This window comes from Mytilus californianus, unplaced genomic scaffold, assembly GCF_021869535.1.
Source record: "Mytilus californianus isolate M0D057914Y unplaced genomic scaffold, xbMytCali1.0.p SCAF_14, whole genome shotgun sequence".
Taxonomy (NCBI): Eukaryota; Metazoa; Mollusca; class Bivalvia; order Mytilida; family Mytilidae; genus Mytilus; species Mytilus californianus.
This window is the reverse complement of record NW_026262626.1, coordinates 24,618,051-24,636,332: the sequence shown is the minus strand read 5'-3', so window position 1 is coordinate 24,636,332 and position 18,282 is coordinate 24,618,051. Positions and strand designations below refer to the sequence as shown.

The following is an 18,282-nucleotide window of genomic DNA, read 5'->3' as shown; positions in this document are numbered from 1 at the left end:
CATCAGTTGAAATTTTGGAGCGTTATTATCAGCGGTTTTCCTAGGGTGTGACAATCTGTTTTAATAGCCATATATCACTGACGTTGCTTTCGTATTTACCTATATCGTCACGCTCCAAAATTTCACCTGATGACGCTGCATACTTTACCAGAACAATGTGCGGAGCAGTAATGTGAGACCTTTGGAGAATAACATTGGTTGACATGTAGTTGCTAGGGACGCCTTGTAGGTCAAACTGTCGTATACGTTATAATATAACCCTACTCCTGCCCATCATTGAAATGAGATGATTATATTTAGTTTGATACATTTTAAGATGATAAAATAGATCCAGATCGTGACGTTTGTATACTTTGATATATGTACATTGATTTGCATACGATATCTTTATGGGATGTCGTCTTCAGATACATATCTTGAACAACATACCGAGAAACGTTCAATTTACGTTTTAAATATAAAATTAGATTTTACATTTTTTCTTGTTTGGTATATAAACCTATAACCATGTGAATTCTTATCGCAAAATAAACAACAATGTACAATAAGTGTCTTACTATTGCGCACTCGGGTAGACAACATTGTTATTGAACAAGTAACTGCAACAGGGATAATTACTCAAACAACAGCCAAGACAGTGAGTATGTGATACAATTAGTAAATGCAAATTTTCTTCTTTCAATGATTTCTGTCCAAAACATGAAAAGTTGAAGTTCAGGAGCATAACGTACATTTGTGGTTACACTTTATAAATATGATTGTTTTGTCTCCAGGGGTATCACTAGCCGAGTAGTTTGCATTTTGGTTTTGACATGGAATATTATTGATATTTTTTATTTCTATTAATTTCATGTATAGATTGTTTAAGCCGTATTTTGTAATACCTTACGAAATTTTCAGGTTTTTGAATCTGTACAACTTCGTATTTGAATTGGCCTTTCAATGTTTTTAATTCGAGTATTTGTGGACAAAACATGTCTGATACACTTAATTTAGGTCTGCCGGTGTTTTTCAAAAGTTTCTTTTTATTGCAAACTACCCACTCGTTATGCTTCGGGAAAAAAAAATATTTTTCAGTGTTCTTTCCATCACAGGTAGTTAGTTCTTCCATGTACAATATTAACAAAATCTGAAAAGTTTGCACAACCTCAACAAGCCCATGAAAACAAGTTCAGTGACCAATACTTTTTTTTTTAAATTCTTGTAAAAGCATGATACAAAAAAAACAATCGATTCTAATTTATACTCTTGATGTGCCTAAATAAAATAAAAAATATTTCTCTTTTGAACATCCCCATTAATTCTTCCTTTCCTACCATTGCACAAAGGAGGAACAAAGTCAAGAAACTTATATATTTCAATGTGTTTCCTATTAAACTTTTTTTCATTACAATTTAAAATGTACAACTAGACCTAAAAATTTCATCTGTAAGATATTCTTATCACATTGCAAAAAGAATACAACTTTTCATTGAACTTAGTACTATTTTTTACACACTGCAATTCAAAGCATCAAATTAAATCGATTGAATAATTATGTAATTAACAACAGACTAAGAACTCCTTTAAAGATTAATGGAACAGATTTCATATTATGCTTCGATTGATACTTGATCTTATATTCTGTCAATCCTGATCCAGACGAATGTTTGCCAATGTGGTATTAATACAAACGTGAGTATATGCACTGTGTAGCCTTATCCAAAGGAATTAGAAAAAAACTATGATTATGCAAGTTCTACATGTAAATTATTTTATTCAATATTGATGACGAATTAATTGTGTTGCTTCAATTCTGTGTGAAGTTAAACCGGTTTTGACAAGTTTCATTTATTTTTTTGCTTGCAATTTTTAGCCGTTTGTTATTTTCCTTACATCATTATAGAAACAGATTCTTCCACTTTACTCGGTTGAGTAAAATATCATTCCTATGTCTATGAAATAATTTTTAAAATTTGGAAAATGCTCGTTTATTAAATGCGTATTTTAAGATAAAAATTTAAAATTTCTCGAGTGAATAAATATCGTTATCATCGTGGTGGTTATTTAGAACATATAATCAATCTTTTTCTTCACGTAATAATGTTATCATTTTATGAATATTATTTTAATCTTGCTTAAATAATCATATCATAAGAAGTATAACTATAACTACGAATTAACTTTTTAAAGGATACACTGACCCACAATACTTTGAATATGTTAGAGTTAATAGGTACCATTGCGAGTGAGAATGAATATAATAAGTATTCTACGTTCATATCTGTAGATATGGGTGTTTTCATACCATGAAGTACCCCTTTTTCTCTGAAGCTAAGCCTAAGGGTGTTCAGGGTTTTGAAGGGTGTTAAAGAACTAACATCTACGGATATGAAATAATATCACGTTAAAATCTGTCTCGGGCGATTTTAAAGGAAATTCGGACAATAATAATAAAGTGAAAGCTCGGTTTTTGTATTGTCCTCATGTTATTCACACACGTATTATTGGAAATTGGAAATTTGACGTATTTTTTCACGGAGTGTAGTACGCCTTTGGTAGAACCCTGTAGGTCTTTGAACATCCAGAGACTCCGTGCCTGGAATCAATCAAATTTGGCTTTTTATCTCATAGACCGGATGACATCAACGTGGGTAATTAGCATACCTAGGTTAGTAGTCCCGTTCAGTGATGACGTGGTAGCCAAGTGATGCATTCATGTTAATGAATGTTTATGATCGGCATTATAGGATAAAATCGTTAGTGCATTCCATAAATTACATTGCATTACAGACATCATGATAATATACGAAATAGAATTTTTCACTGGGAACAACCACGAAACTAAGAAAATGCAACACCCAGGGTTATTACTTTTTTAACAACTGTTATTCTAAGCCGGGGACAATGCTCAACATCAACTCGATTATCAAATTTTAATATAATGATAAACGAGCCTCTGGCGAGTCTATTATTACCATTTAAACTAAATAACGAAATTTCATATCAAGCTATATCCATTTTCCCGAGTTGTCAAACTAATTTCTCTTTTTGCCAACATTTTTCTTTGTGTTAATTTAAAAATTCCGTGAATCGTTGATCTAGTATTTTGCACATACTAGTATGTCGTCATATGTCCTGATATGACTTTAAATTAACATTAGAACAAATATTTGTAGGCTTCAGAAGAATCTTACATTTGACAAAAAGAAGATTTTTTAGGTAAAAAAGGTTTGTGGTTTGGATATTATTGAAGAAATCACATATGTTGGTTTACAAAATGTACATCTTCTCAACCTTTGAAAGTCATTAATGATCTAACGAACAGCGTAAGGAAATGTAGTTATCATGATGCTAGATTAACCAATCAAATTAACCCAGTTTTTGTTTACACATCGTGCAGTGTGATACGAGAAATATCTCATTATCCAAGAAATAGATACTGTAACAGGCCACAACCATAAGAGAAATTCTATTAATATTTGTTTTACAATGAATTACCATGATTTCCTAGTGAAATGAAAACCAATGTTAATAAATGTGATTAATTTCACTTAACTGACGTCATACAACTTTGGATGATGCAAAGACGTTGCATCGAAACAATATACAACGAGTTAAAGTGATATAAATGTAGTTTCTTTCATTTTCGAATTTATTTTCCTTTAATAATCCATGGTACTGAATTAAAATGTTGGAAAAAATTCAACATGTGACCAAACAACACATGTTCTAAACTCATAAACTACTCGCATACCTGATTTTAATGTGTTGTTTGGTCACTCGTGGAATATGTGTTTTATATTCGAATTCTTACATTAGTTATTCTGTGATTATCATGTCGGACAAGGGTTATTTTAACGAACATTCTATGATAGAGTTCTATTTGCAGTTTTATCAATGTCCAAAAAGCTGATAGGACACCTACATATGCACGGAAGGACAGGTTGATTCTTATATCCCCCATCTCTGTATGCGGGGAGTTCAATAGAATATCATGTTTAATATATTATGAGTTAAAAATGAAAACGGACTTTGCTTAGACAATCTTGAATAACACGGTAATAAAATATGAATTGTTCATAAATTTCCCATAAATAATACATTAATTGGTCATACATATCCTAAATATAATACATCAATTGGTAATAAATTTCACAAAGATAAAACATGTATTGGTAACAAATATCGCCAAGATTATTGTTCAAATGATCATACATTTCTCAGAGACAGTATATCAAAGGGTAATATATTTTTCGATAAGATTTAAATGTCTGATAATATTGCGATTTTTTTCTATTAATCTCTTCCTGTTGAAGCATTTATTGACTCATTCAAATCAAAGTCAGATTTAACAAATTAGGTAGAACACATTAAACATTGTGAGACATCAACAGTTCATAGAATGAATGGCATATTTCGACATATGTCCAGTTTTATTCCTAAACATTTTAAACCGTCTTGAAGTATATATGTTAGGTATTTACGTTGTTATTCATCTTAATTACGTGTTATAGCGTTCTTTTTATTTTGTCTTTGTATCTTTTTATCCTTCACTGTTCAATGTTTGGTAAATTTGGTGTAGCTCCCGCCATAGTGTTAATGTGCCATGATCATTTCTTTGTATTCTTGTTTTTCATTTTTGTTAATTTACTTTGTCTTAAGATATGTCCACAGACCACATTAGCTTTCTTTGTTGACATAGTTGTTTGTTTTAAGAGTGAATAGTTCTATAACATGATGTTGACTGCTGTAACTTTTTTTTGGCATTTTTATCTATAATGTCTGTCCGTTTTACTCAAACATGGGTGTCAATATAATGCATTTTTTGCAACTGTCATAAATGTTAGAGGTTAAGCCAGCTATAAACCAGGTTTAATCTACCATTTTCTACATAAAGAAATGCCTGTACCAAGTCAGGAATACGACAATTTAATGTGTTTTAACCTTTGATATTACAATTTCATGCATTTGTTAAGGAACTTTCCGTTTTGAATTTTCCTTGAAGTTTGGTATCTCTGTTATTTTACTTTTTACAACTCCCGTTTGGTAATTACACTCTTAAATAAATAGGTATTAACCAGTTGGCAATGTATAAAAAATAATGTATATATTTGAATAGTCTAATGTAGGTTCATCTATATAAAGAAGATGTCAGGACATGAACCGACTAATGGACAACAAGCTACGGAAAATGAAGGCATTCATGAAACTACATTAACAACTACCATGCCTGAGGCCACGGAAGTCGCACCGACCTTAGTCGAAAACGTAAGTGACATCATATGTACAAAGCAGCCTTTAAATCTATTTCAACCCAAGACCGGATGTGCATGTATTTTCACATAAACGGTATATAACGTTAGTAAATCCATAAAAGGTTGGAAGTTATTTCACATGTAAAGAATTGTATATCCTTGTTTGTAGTGTAGATATCTTATGCAATGAGTTTAATTTGCCATGTTAAAATTCTATTTTTTTTTATAATAGCCCGCAGTCATGATTATAATTGTTTCGAGGAAATGCAGCCAACATTAAGCGAGAATTTTCACTGAAACCGGTGAAATGAGCAGTATTTAACTTGAAATTAAGTTGTTTTGTATCATGTTTAATTTAATGAACGAGTACGCGTATGGATCTTGTGCCACGAATTAATAATTTTTTTCATATTAATATAGGCTGATTTCCGTTGAAATCGGACGATAAATTCGGCAATGCACCGACTTCAGACGTAAACGTATATGACATCAAATGTATTGTTCAACCTTGAATAATATTTCCACCTTAGGACGGATGTATCGTCATTACAAAACTAAATATTACTATGCATATAAAATATATCCTATAATATTTTTTCTCCTTAGTTTTATTATAATATTAATACAGGCTGATATCCAGTTAAACTCTGATAAAGATAATAGAGATTTAATTCTTTAGTAGATTAGATAAAAGAGAGGCAAAAAAAGCCAAAGTGATATTAAAACTTATAAATCGAAAACAAACTAAAAGTTTCATTGCAAAATATGTCAAACAACAAAAACACAAACAGCAGTACACAAAACACAACATTTAATACTAATGGAGACTGAGCAAAAACAACCCTACTAAAAAAATTGACATCTCCCAGGTAAGAAAAGGGTAAGCTTATTTGAAGACCCTACTTTGACCTATGATGGTTTACTTTTACAAATTGTGACTTGGATGGAGAGTTGTATCTTTGGCACCCATACCACATCTTCTTATTTCTATATATGATGAGAAAAAATTAAAATCCAAGAAATGTTACCTCTTTTTTTTTATTATTTTATCTTTTTCATTTACAAATAATTTTGTGAATGCAAATGTACATGTATTCATTATAAAGAACAAAAATCATTATTGAAAGTTTATCTATATAACATTTATTGAATTATGCCTATGGTTACAGTAAAATGAATTCGAAGAAAGAATTTTCTATATTGTTTTCGTTGTTTGTCATCCCATTCTTTTTTATAAGCATATGCTCATGTATATAAACAAATTTGTATGGAACGCCACAGCTATCTTATGTGGAACTCTGATATTACGTTATGTTGTTTTATTATTACTTGATGATATTTTGTCTTTACGTTATATGGTTTTGACATTTCGTAATGAGGTTTTATATAACTCAATATGAAATAGTCATTACTTGATAATATTTCGATATTACACATATGGTTTCGTATTGACTTGATATAGTTTTGTCATTACTTAATATGGTTTTGTCATTACTCGATGTGGTTTCACCATTATTTAGATTAACTAGAACTTTAATTCTAATAATGGCTTAATTCTAACTCGAAATCGAAAACTTACTCAAAGTTAAACTCGAACAGTAACCCGAACTTAAATTTGAACTCTAACTCGATGGATAGCTACACTCATCCAAGGCACATAAAAAAAGGAAATCTACTTAAAAATAGAACATTTTTCCCGAATTGGTCACGTGGTTTTACCTCATCAAGAATGTCAGGACCACATCAAATACTGAACAAACACATCATGTAGTGTTAAATCGTCAAATTTTAAAACATCATTACGTAATGTTAAAGCCATATAAAAGAATTGGCAAATTATCATTCCGAAAAAACAAAACCACATCGTGTAATGAAACGACTGCATTACGTTAAGTCACATACACATCAAGTAATGGTAAAAGCATATTGCCTAATGACACAACCACATTAAATAATGGTGAAACCACATCGAGTAATGACAAAACCATATTAAGTAATGATCACTATATCAAGTCAATACGAAAGAATATCGTGTAATATCGAAATATCATTCAGTAATAACTATTCAATATTGAGTTTTTTCAAAACATCATTACGTAATGTCAAAACCATATAACGTAAAGGCAAAATATCATCAAGCTATAATAAAACAATATAATGTAAGATCAGAGTTCCACATAAGACTGCTGTGGCGTTCCATAAATTTGGCTCATAGTGCTTTTATTATTATAGCATTTTTAAATTCAGAGACAATAAAATGTATAGGTACATGTATGACTTCAATAAGTACATGAAGGTTCAAGATAAATAACAATAAATTTGTTTCTCATTTAAATGATGCTTATTTTGTCAATTCTTCTACATACACATGTCAGATATTCTTATTTAAGAAAAAACATCACGAAGAGAAACTCTTTTTTTTCACTCGTGGTTTCTCAAAGCCTGGACTGTTAATATGTAGCAGGTAGTCATCCGACCTTCTCACAACTGTTGTTGGTTGGGATTTTTTTGTGGGGAAGGGGGGTAAAACTTCTGAAACTATCATCTTAGGGGGGTCATTGTCTGGTTTTTAAGATTGATGGTTTATGTTTGTGTGGTGGTGTGGTTGGGGGTGTTGCCAAAAAAGTATTTTATTAGAAACATTTTGAACCGACCTCCTCAGATGATAAATAATGACAATTCCCTTAATCACTATAAAAACAAACAAATGAGAAATATAACATATATCTGTTTCTATTAAAATTCACTAGAACACACCTGCGAAATCGCGGGTATTTAAAGCTTGGTTGAAAGTATGTAAACTGTTGTAGGATAAATTTTTGTAAAAGATTTTATGTCTGGAAAATTTCAGAAAAAGTCATAGGTACTTGGAGGCAGGACAATTATTCTAAGCCCTCTCCCTTTTTTCCAAAGTCCGTTATTTTTTTGTTTTCTGTTAAATTCCATGATATTTGCGTTTCTGTATACTATGAAAATACGTATATTAAAAATAAAGTGTATTTGCTATTAACTATCAATTCCAAGTTTCTTCTCCACGGCGATCACTGCTATATTGACTTAAAAATAATTGTCCTGTCCCCGAGTAATTATGAAAATCATGTTGAAATGTTTAAAACCGGAAGTCTTGTCTATGACTTAAAAGTCGGTCTGATGACGGAAACAATACCCGGACGTTTTTCTCCCAAAATAACCCAAACTGAATAATCATAAGAATGGATGACAAATGCGACTATGCATGGTACCTATAGGACACAGAGGTATGATGATTAATTTATTGCGGAAGGAAGAGAAGCGACACACCAAATGAGGTCTACTCGTTTAATAGTATAGATACCCTTTTATTTGTCAGTAATTTACAAAGGAAATACATAAGAGATACAGTTACAATGGTATTTCGGGGTTCGCCCTTTGTATAAACTGACAAATTTTTATGCAATTTCTTGTTACCGTTCCTACAACGAATGATAAAAAACTTATGCCATAGAGAGCGATGTATAATGTCCCTCGATGAAAAATAGTGAAACAATGCAAAATTTTAAGACAACCATTTTGTCTATATAAAAAAAACAAGCAAAAAAATAAATAAAATAGTATGATGGAGAATAATAAACGTTAACCACTAAATAACAGTCTTGTTGTTATAAGAAAAACTTGAAATTTTATATGCACATTACAGTGTTTAACATGTTTGCTATCGTTCAACACTTCATACAATTGTTATCTGCGATAAATGATGTAGATTATTTATTATATCTAAACAAGAGAAACATGGTCGAATGAACATTTATTTTTTGAATACTAACTTTGTCTTATAGCGCTTTTTTTTTCTTCTAGATCAAAGATTTTGAGCGATTATATGAACTTTTAAAAGAAAAAAGAAAGAAATATTTCCATTTTAAAGTTAAAAGAAAAAAACTGTTAACGTGTTGCAGTTACTATCATCACTTCGTTCTCCTCGAAGTAATTGAACCGAAAACAGAAGAACAAAATAAAGAGACAATTAGAGTCATTGTTGCTCACTATACATCATCGAAAGAAATTTTTACAAATAACAGTAAATTTGGAATAGGTAAATTCATAAGTGAAACCATAGAAGTAAAAAACCAAATTAATGCACGCAATGAACTTTTTGATTACAAATCAGGTGCACTTTATCTTGTCAATCCACCAATCTCTACAGCTGACCACACTATACGTGAAAGACTTTATACGCAATTAGGGGAGCGAATTTACGACTTTGGAGCCAACAATTGTGAACATGCAGTAAATTACATACTAACTGGAGAGTCTGAAAGTAATGGCGCAAAGTCAAGACCAAGATGTGCTGATTTGGTTTCAGCTGCATTTGGTGAATTGAAGGAAGTTGGACTCAAAGTAGCAATGATGATAGCAATTGTCAGTTCTTTGGCAGGTTCTCTTACACGATATTCTTATGTAAGATTATTAATAGCAGGCGTAGCTGCCCGGAGTTCAAATATTGGAGTCAACGAAACTTGTTCAAACCTGTTAGGCGACAATATCATATACGAAGCAAAAGTCGTGCTTGACAAACATAGTGAAATACCCCGTTTTTCAGAAATAATTTCATCAGAAAATATCATAACTGACATAAAAGCATCATTAAATAATCCATTCCTATGCATAATTGCAGAATTACTGGCCATGGAAGCAATACAAAAGACCTTCTGGTTATCGATATGTATGTCAGTATCAGTTGAAACAATGTTCCTAATCAAAAGAATATTCTTTGTATATAAACCTCTTTTTGAAATTTATAAAAGAAACAAGTCAAAGAAATGCCTTTTTCGAATGATATTTGTAAGAATAGTTGCAGGTTATTTGTCAATCCCCATTGGTATTTTAGGTGGATCGGTAGGGCAAGCCTTTATGTCCCCTCCATCTTTATACTTTTTTATTTTTGCATTTTTTGCGACTATAATTACACGATATGTACTGACAATAGTGGCTAGTTTCATGTATGACTGTTTTTACTGTTGTTTTTGCGAATGTTGCTGTAGGAATTGTTATAATAGTTTCTATAGGCGTTGTAAAAAAATGTGTTGTGACTGCTGTTGTATCTACTGCTGTTCAAACACGGATATATATATAGAAAAAAGCGATCTGGAAAACGGCTGCTCCTTAAGTTGTTGTTGTGTTTGTGAAACTGAAGTAGAAAGTTTGAACATTAATGATGGCTGTAATCAACCCGATGACACGCCCTCTTGTAAGGGTCGTGATGTAAAACAACTTGTATGCTATAGTGCTGCTGCTTTATGTTACTCATTTTGTATTGCAGGTATAATTGTTGCACTTTATTATTTTTTAGACTGATATTTTATGGAAATGGAACAGATTGTTGTGTGTAAATTGCGAAATATTCTTTTTTATTTCATTTCGGTACATAGAACTAAGAAAGGGAATTCTCGAAATTTCTTTTTTTAAAATAAATAACCTCGTTTGGAACATTGAAACATTAACAAGTACCTTAAAAAAAGAATGACAATTCCTAGTGAAAAAGAATGAATATAAGTTAGAAAAAAAAAGTTGACAATGTCATCTTAACGTCCAAGAAAATGTTCGTGAATTTATTTTAAAACAAAATTGTGACATTTTTGGAGTACTTATTCCTAATATTACAACATTCATTTAAACCAATGGGAAATGTTTTGTGAAAAGGAATACAGTAAAAAAGAACACAAATTAAAATTAAAAAAAAACCAGCTGAAGCAAATAATCCTAAAAATCGACAAAATATAAATGAACGATACATGTATGCAACGTCCATTTATATAGTGTATTTAAATGATTTCAATATATTGACAGATTATGTGCAGGAAGACATGTGGATACGTTCATATCAGCGACCTTAACAAATTATATTTATCATTTATCTGTTCCTCTGATATCTTTCGCCCCTCTTTTTACAAACATGTCAAATGTCTTTGTGATCTAGGATAAACGTATCATAGATACCAGAATTAAAAATTTTACAATCTGACGCGTGTTTCGTCTACAAAAGACTTTATCATTGACGCTCGAATCTAAAATGTTAAAAATGCCATATATGTGCATTTATTGTGTAGAGCATTCTGGGAATCCAATGACAATACCTTCAATCAATTGTAAGAAGGTAATTTAAATATTTTCAAGCAGAGTTTAAAATATATTTTTCGACTGTAGATTACATTTATGATTTGAGCCATTTAATTAGACTGTAAGTGTAAATATCGTTCAATTTACAATTTTCAAAATTAAAACTTTCTCATTGTGTTTGTATGTGACGTCATTTACAACATCTTGACAACAGCAGTTGTTGTAAATGTGAAATGTCAGAGAAGTGATCAGATTTCTTTTCCATTTGAAACAATTTTTTTTTTTATCTGACTAAGATAACAAGATATCTAATTGCAATAAATATAGCAATTCCCTTTTATCCAGCTTATGAAAAAGGATACATTCATCTAGTTTTCTACGTGCTGAAATTTTTTTCGTTCCCTGAAAATTCATCATATCAGTATTGCAAAATAGATAATAATTTATTCAAATATTTTATTATCAGAAACTTTTGAACCTTTAATATCAGCGGGTATAATTTAAAGAACAAGGCACACTTTTTTAATTAATGTTTAATATTTTATTTTAAAAAAACTTGAATTCCATGATTTCATATCAGATTTTTAGAATTTGATATGAGTTTCTTATTAAGATGTTTGGTGAAAAAAGATAAAGTTTAAAGAACGAAACTTGTTATATTAAAGTCTGGTAGAGCATTTTGATCAGAAAGTCGAGGGAGATTTCCTCAATCATTTTGTTAACGTTGATTGGAACATAAATTATGTATAATATATTGTACAAATATTTTCGTTATTTTGTGATTCTCAAGTAATTATCATGATTATATTTTGTTTTATGACAGTATGTATTGTATCTGTAAAATATATAATCAGAATAAATTTGTTTTAAAAGTTTATAATTAGTAAATACATGTTAGTCAAAATTGCTACAATCACGACAGCTGCTAGTTTGCAGGAAGCTCAATATATATAAATTAATATTAAAATGAGTAGTTTGACAAGACAGGCAATGAGACAATCTAAGTCAGAGACCAAATGACGTAGAAATAAGCAAATATAGGGTACCATACGGTCTTTTCAAAATAAAAAAACCTATACCGCATAACAAGCTAAAAGCAGTTCCGAAATGAAAAATATAAATCAATTAAGGTGGGAATGTTAACGGCCTGATTATCATACAAAACAATGAACGAAAAGCATATATTATATACAGAAACAAACGACTGCCAATGATTTAAAGGCTCCTGACAGGCATATATAGATTATATAAGAGTTAAATTTGTTCGGGGAGTCTAACTTTTTTATGTCAAAAAGTAAACATACTGCATAACAAGACTTCCTTTTATTGATCAACTATTTTATAGAACCCTTTTTGTACGTAATTAAAAGTATTCGTTTTTTACGATGCTCACAACTTAGTTGCACCTCTCAATTTTGATAGGTTTTTATTTTGATCTATAAAGTTTTCTATATAATGTTTTTTTGTTGCAAGTAGACATTTTTTTGTCTTTATTTTTTACTATGGTGCGTCTATCCTCTCATAACCAGCATTTGTTTTAAATCGATTCAATTGCCCACACTTTCTTTTTATTTTTATTGATCTGTATTTTCTTAATGGATTGATGGGATTTGAATATGGAAATCTACTGCTTCCTCCAATAGTACCATTATCAGCTAATACAAGTGGAATTACCATGATATTATAAAATTTCATAATTTTATCAAAATTGAGTAACAAATTTGAGTTGTCTTTCTTAGATGCTGCTTGCAAAATCGGACATGGACGATAACATCTTTTGTCTTAACAGAAAGTTAAAGTAAGACAACCCATTATTATAAATAGTCAAAATCTAAAATAAAATTTGCATAAGAAGCTTTCGTTTTTCAATGTTGCTTATGTTCCTTCATTTTAGAATTTGTTGATGTTTTTCGAAATACAAATGGATTGTATCGATATTTCAATCTTTCTCTTCGAAAATATGTTTAATAAATTTGTTTGATGAATGTTCTATTGGCCTTATTGGTGGAATCTTAATGGTAGTGAAGCAGAAAAAAAACAGCAACCAATTTGGTTTAATTTTGTCAAAATAAGCAAAGAAACATGCAAGTGAATAATTCGACTTCATTGAATACGTATTCATGTGACCTTCAATTTAACCCAATAGTTAAAGATTGGTTACGCATGTATAAATGGTGGTCAGCCATTAAATGGAAAAGATTATCAACATTGAAAGTGAAACAACGGTAAACCATTTCGTTGACTGATTCGATCCACAAAAACTTCATTCTTATACAGGTAAAAATGAAAATTAACTTGTTATACATGGTACCAAACAGACATAGAAAAATCCAATAGCACGAGGTCGCTAGTTATTTATATTTATGTTTATGTTTAATCGGGTTATATGACAATCGGCAGTCTTCGGTGGTCATCTCGAAAGATAACTAGATAGCGTCTAGACTAAAATGAACACGAAATTCTGATATATATATTATCGAGTACATGCAGTGTTAACTGTTTATTTCAGACTTCTTGTAATTTGAATATACGTTTTGGTGTGTTATAAATCAAGTATAAATGAAATCGGTGAACATGAATTTGACAGCTAGTGCCCCTTTAATAGACCATAGGAAAAATACAGTTTAGATAAGATAATAAGACAACAAAGACAATCTTAAATGCTATCATTGTATTGAATTCCAAAAGTAAATTACAGTATATTTGTGTACGTAATAAGGCCATGTTCATCAATAGATATTGAATCATAAATTGTTCAATTGTTGTTTAATTCTCCTGTATTTCTTCACGACTTTTATATTCTTCTTACTTGACACCTCTATTTCTGAAACAACAATTTATATTTTACTAATACGCTACACTATGAAATATCCTAATTGAGTTATCGTAAGTGATAATAAAATCAAGGGGATACAATCCAATTTGACAAATGTCCTTAGGATAAACAATATGGCGATGTCGATAATGAATCGATGTTTTAACAGGTAACAGTATATGCCTGAGAAATGTTGGGTTGTGCCCGTGTGTACTAAAAGCGGAGATGACATGTTGACTGTTTACCTAAAATGACGGAGGGAATTGATACATACTACCCAAAGAGAGTCAAGCAAATAAACTCAGCATAGATACCAGGATTAAAAATTTCATATTTGAGCCAGACGCGCGTTTCGTCTACAAAAGACTCATCATCGACACTCGAATAAAAAAATATCAAAAAGGCCAAGCAAATACCGTGCTACAGGTGTAATGATACAAACTGAGAGAAATTGCTTATAAGATATTCATATATTCGTTACATAATTATTCATGTGTTTCTTACTTAAACATATTTTAAAATGTCAATTGTCTTTGAAATTCTTGTAATGTTCATGTTTAATGGGATTATAGAAAAAACCGCAGAATTCATGGGAACATAAATACACGTCGTACTTTTTTTATATGAAGCTTTTTTTAATCATTAATTTCGTTTCATCTAGTTAAGTTGTTTTTTGGTCTTTCTCGAAAATGTTCTTGTTCTTTAATCGGTAACATAAAAACTTTCAATATGATAACGCGTATATAGGAAACACACTTTTTGTTTTGATCTGTTTCCAAATCAGATAACGGGAAAGACATTCGAAATTCATTTTTATTTCCAAACAGATTTCAAGAAGATTCAATTTGTAATAATTAAAAATCAAAACAGTCATGATTAAAAAAATACTATTCATGGTATATTTAAAACAAGTTCATTTTAATGGCAGTTGAAAAAAGCTACTTAGTCCTCTTATTTTATATATAATATCATTGATCATGTTGATGGCATATTTTTTATATATGGCTTTTAAATTTATGCACGATACTTTTTAGACCCAACAAGAGTTAGATCTAGACCTATTTTATATTTATTATTGTTAAGGACCATATAGTGATAAGTATATGCCTCTACAATTATTGTGTCGTTGTGAGTTTTTTTCAAGGTAATATAAGTCACAACTAGTTCGCTATGCCCATGTCTGTTGTGACGTTTTTGATTTTAATGAACGTAATCTATGTATTACTGGTAAATTATTAAGCCAGGGATATCGTTACTAAAATCTACTTAAAACCTTTACTAAATTCTTCCATATATAAATAGATTTAGTTTTGAAGTTTGGTTGTACCTGCGAGTACTCTTAGATCAGTACTTAGTGACTTTTTGTTGTTGGTGTATACAAATACCCGGCCACGTCCACTCTGCTTTTGTTAGATGTATTTCTATTTGTATCCATCTGATAAGTTAAGTCTTCTTCAACAGATTTTTATAGTTCGTTGTTATGTTGTACTGTTACACCACTGTCCCAGGTTAGGGAGATGGTTGGGATCGCGCTAACATGTTTAACCCCGCAACATTCTGTATGTATGTGCCTGTCCCAAGCCATGAGCCTGTAATTCAGTGATTGTCGTTTGTTGATATGTTACATATTTGTTTTTCGTTCATTTTTTGTACATAAATTAGGCCGTTAGTTTTCTCGTTTGAATTGTTTTACATTTGTCATTTCGGGGCCTTTTATAGCTGACTTTGCGGTATGGGCTTTGCTCATTGTTGAAGGCCGTACGGTGACCAATAGTTATTAATTTCTGTGTCATTTGGTCTCTTGTGGAGAGTTGTCCCATTGGCAATCATACCACATTTTCTTTTTTATAATAACTAATCTGTTTTAATCATATGTTCTGTCTCACGAGATATTGCGTATATCGTTCAAACAGATAGTCATGGTTAAATTGTTATCTTGACCACACAAACACACTATCTTAATCAAACAAATCGTATGATACCGAATTCTGTGTGCATACGACCCGAGTTCCGAAAATGTTTTTTTTAATTCTTTTTAGGTACGCTATCTTTTATCATAAAAAGCGCAGTTTTGAAACAAAATTACGAAAAACAAAAAGAGTGTTTATATATTTTACAGTAAAATATAAACAAGTCTAAATTGAAAACAACGTTCAAACTTATGATTGCGTTGGATAAAAACCGCATTTTTTATACGTGTGCATGCAAAACAAATTTCTTGTTAGAAGGGTCTAAATACAGTACAAACAACATTTTCCAAAAGACCAAAAAAGTGAAAAAGCATATTTTAACAAAACGCATTTGTTTTACAGTAAATTATATATACATATACACTACAAAAGAGAATTGCAATCCAATTTTTCAGCATTTATTTAATCAAAGAGTGCAAAAAATCATGATAAATGCCGATACTCTGACTTCTGAGGGAGAGGTAAAAATATATTATTGGACTTGACTGTTTAAAATATCATGAATTGGTGTGTTTATCTTTATCATATTCACTAGAATATTCTAAGCGTCTACTTCGTTCAAATTATTTCTATTTCGATAGAATTCTGAAAACACACTGACAATAATGACCACATTTATATAATTTAATGATTTACACCTTTACTTGTGTCTACACCTTTAAGCAGTAGTTGAATTAACCAAAAATCGTGAAAAAAATGAAATCGATTATAAATGAATTTTTGATTGATGCAAAAACATTTTTCATCTTGTCTAGATTTGTTTTTGATCTTAGCGTTAAAAGTATCGTACTTTATACCAGTGACCAGTCTAGGATTGTTAAAAAATAAAGGGAAAAATTCTTTGATCGATGAAATATTGTATTCCTAGTTTTTCAATACACTATATAGCACCCGTGCGTTTTTCTTCATGAAAAAAAGTCTACTTTAAATTATTCCATAAAAGTTACACAGAAATTCATTTATTTTAAAAATAAAAGACTATTTCCATAATCTATGTATTTTGTTATTAAGCAATATTGATTAATTGGCGATTAACGCCACATTTAGCAGTATTGTGTTATTTTGCTGCGGTCAGTTTTTATTGGTGGAGGAAGCCGGAGTGCATGAAAAAAAACCCTCCGAACTTTGGTAGGAAAACTGACAATACTAATCAATTAAGATTTAAGTCACGTGCACCTGTTGCGTCCGTGATTCGACAAGGTAGACCATGCGACCTCCGAGTCCCCTGTAATTCAGGAAAACGATATTATATTCAGAGTGTGTTAATTGAGAGATTTATTGACGATTTTTATTCACCAATAATTTATTTATCAACAAATTTTCTTTTCTGCATTCCCCCCATTTAATATCCCCACCCTGTATCGTAGTCATACACATATCGTAACAAAGTGACATATATAATTTACTTTAGATTTTATAACACCAGGTTTACATATTTGTCGATACTCATCAAACAATAGTTTATAATGATAACATCACAACTTTTCTCTTAGAAACGAGTTCAAATAAGTTTACATCTTAACAAAGTTAGATCTTACCTTATCATTTCCTGACAACATTTTTCCAACTTCGCCAATTGCTTTAAATGGATTAGTTACAACATTTCCAACTAAATTTCCTGGATAACTCCCTACTGCTTTCGCTGCATTCTTTTCGTCAGCAGAATCTGAGACAGCAGTAAAAGGGGCAGCTACGACACCTGCAGCTGCTGCTACTGGTACCCAAATGGGGGAAGTAATGACTGTGAAAAACGTTTTAACACCCGAGTTACTGTCAGAAATTTGTTTGTCAATCTGCAAAGATAATGATATGCGCAACGATATTCATATGCAAAAAATGTCAATATTTGACTATCAAACACTAGTTCAACCTTCACCTTAAGTTAGAAGTTTTAATGTAAACAATATTATCAGGTATCGGATTAACGTGCATAAACACCCTTCTTATACTTTTGATAAAATTTACAACTCTGCAGTATATAGATTCTCTGTGAGATGAGAGAACAACATGGTAAAAAACAAGTCAATGATCATATTGTTACATTTTTTTTGTATTTTACTTTAAGCAGTAGAAGATTCTTTTGGCGAAAGTGAGAAAAATATTGTATGTACTCCTACAAATCTTTAATACATTTTAGTATCATCTTCTGGTGTACCATGTTGTCAAG

At 30.8% G+C, this 18,282-nt stretch overlaps 1 long non-coding RNA gene across 1 annotated transcript; it reads right to left on the bottom strand.

The window, feature by feature from the left end:
- Positions 1–13,986: 13,986 nt before the first annotated feature.
- Positions 13,987–17,892, bottom strand: LOC127724629 (uncharacterized). The gene is made up of 2 exons (XR_007992617.1): positions 17,654–17,892; positions 13,987–14,154 (listed from the first exon to the last, which is right to left on the bottom strand). It is a non-coding gene; the product is annotated as an uncharacterized LOC127724629 (long non-coding RNA).
- Between the last annotated feature and the right edge of the window lie 390 nt (positions 17,893–18,282).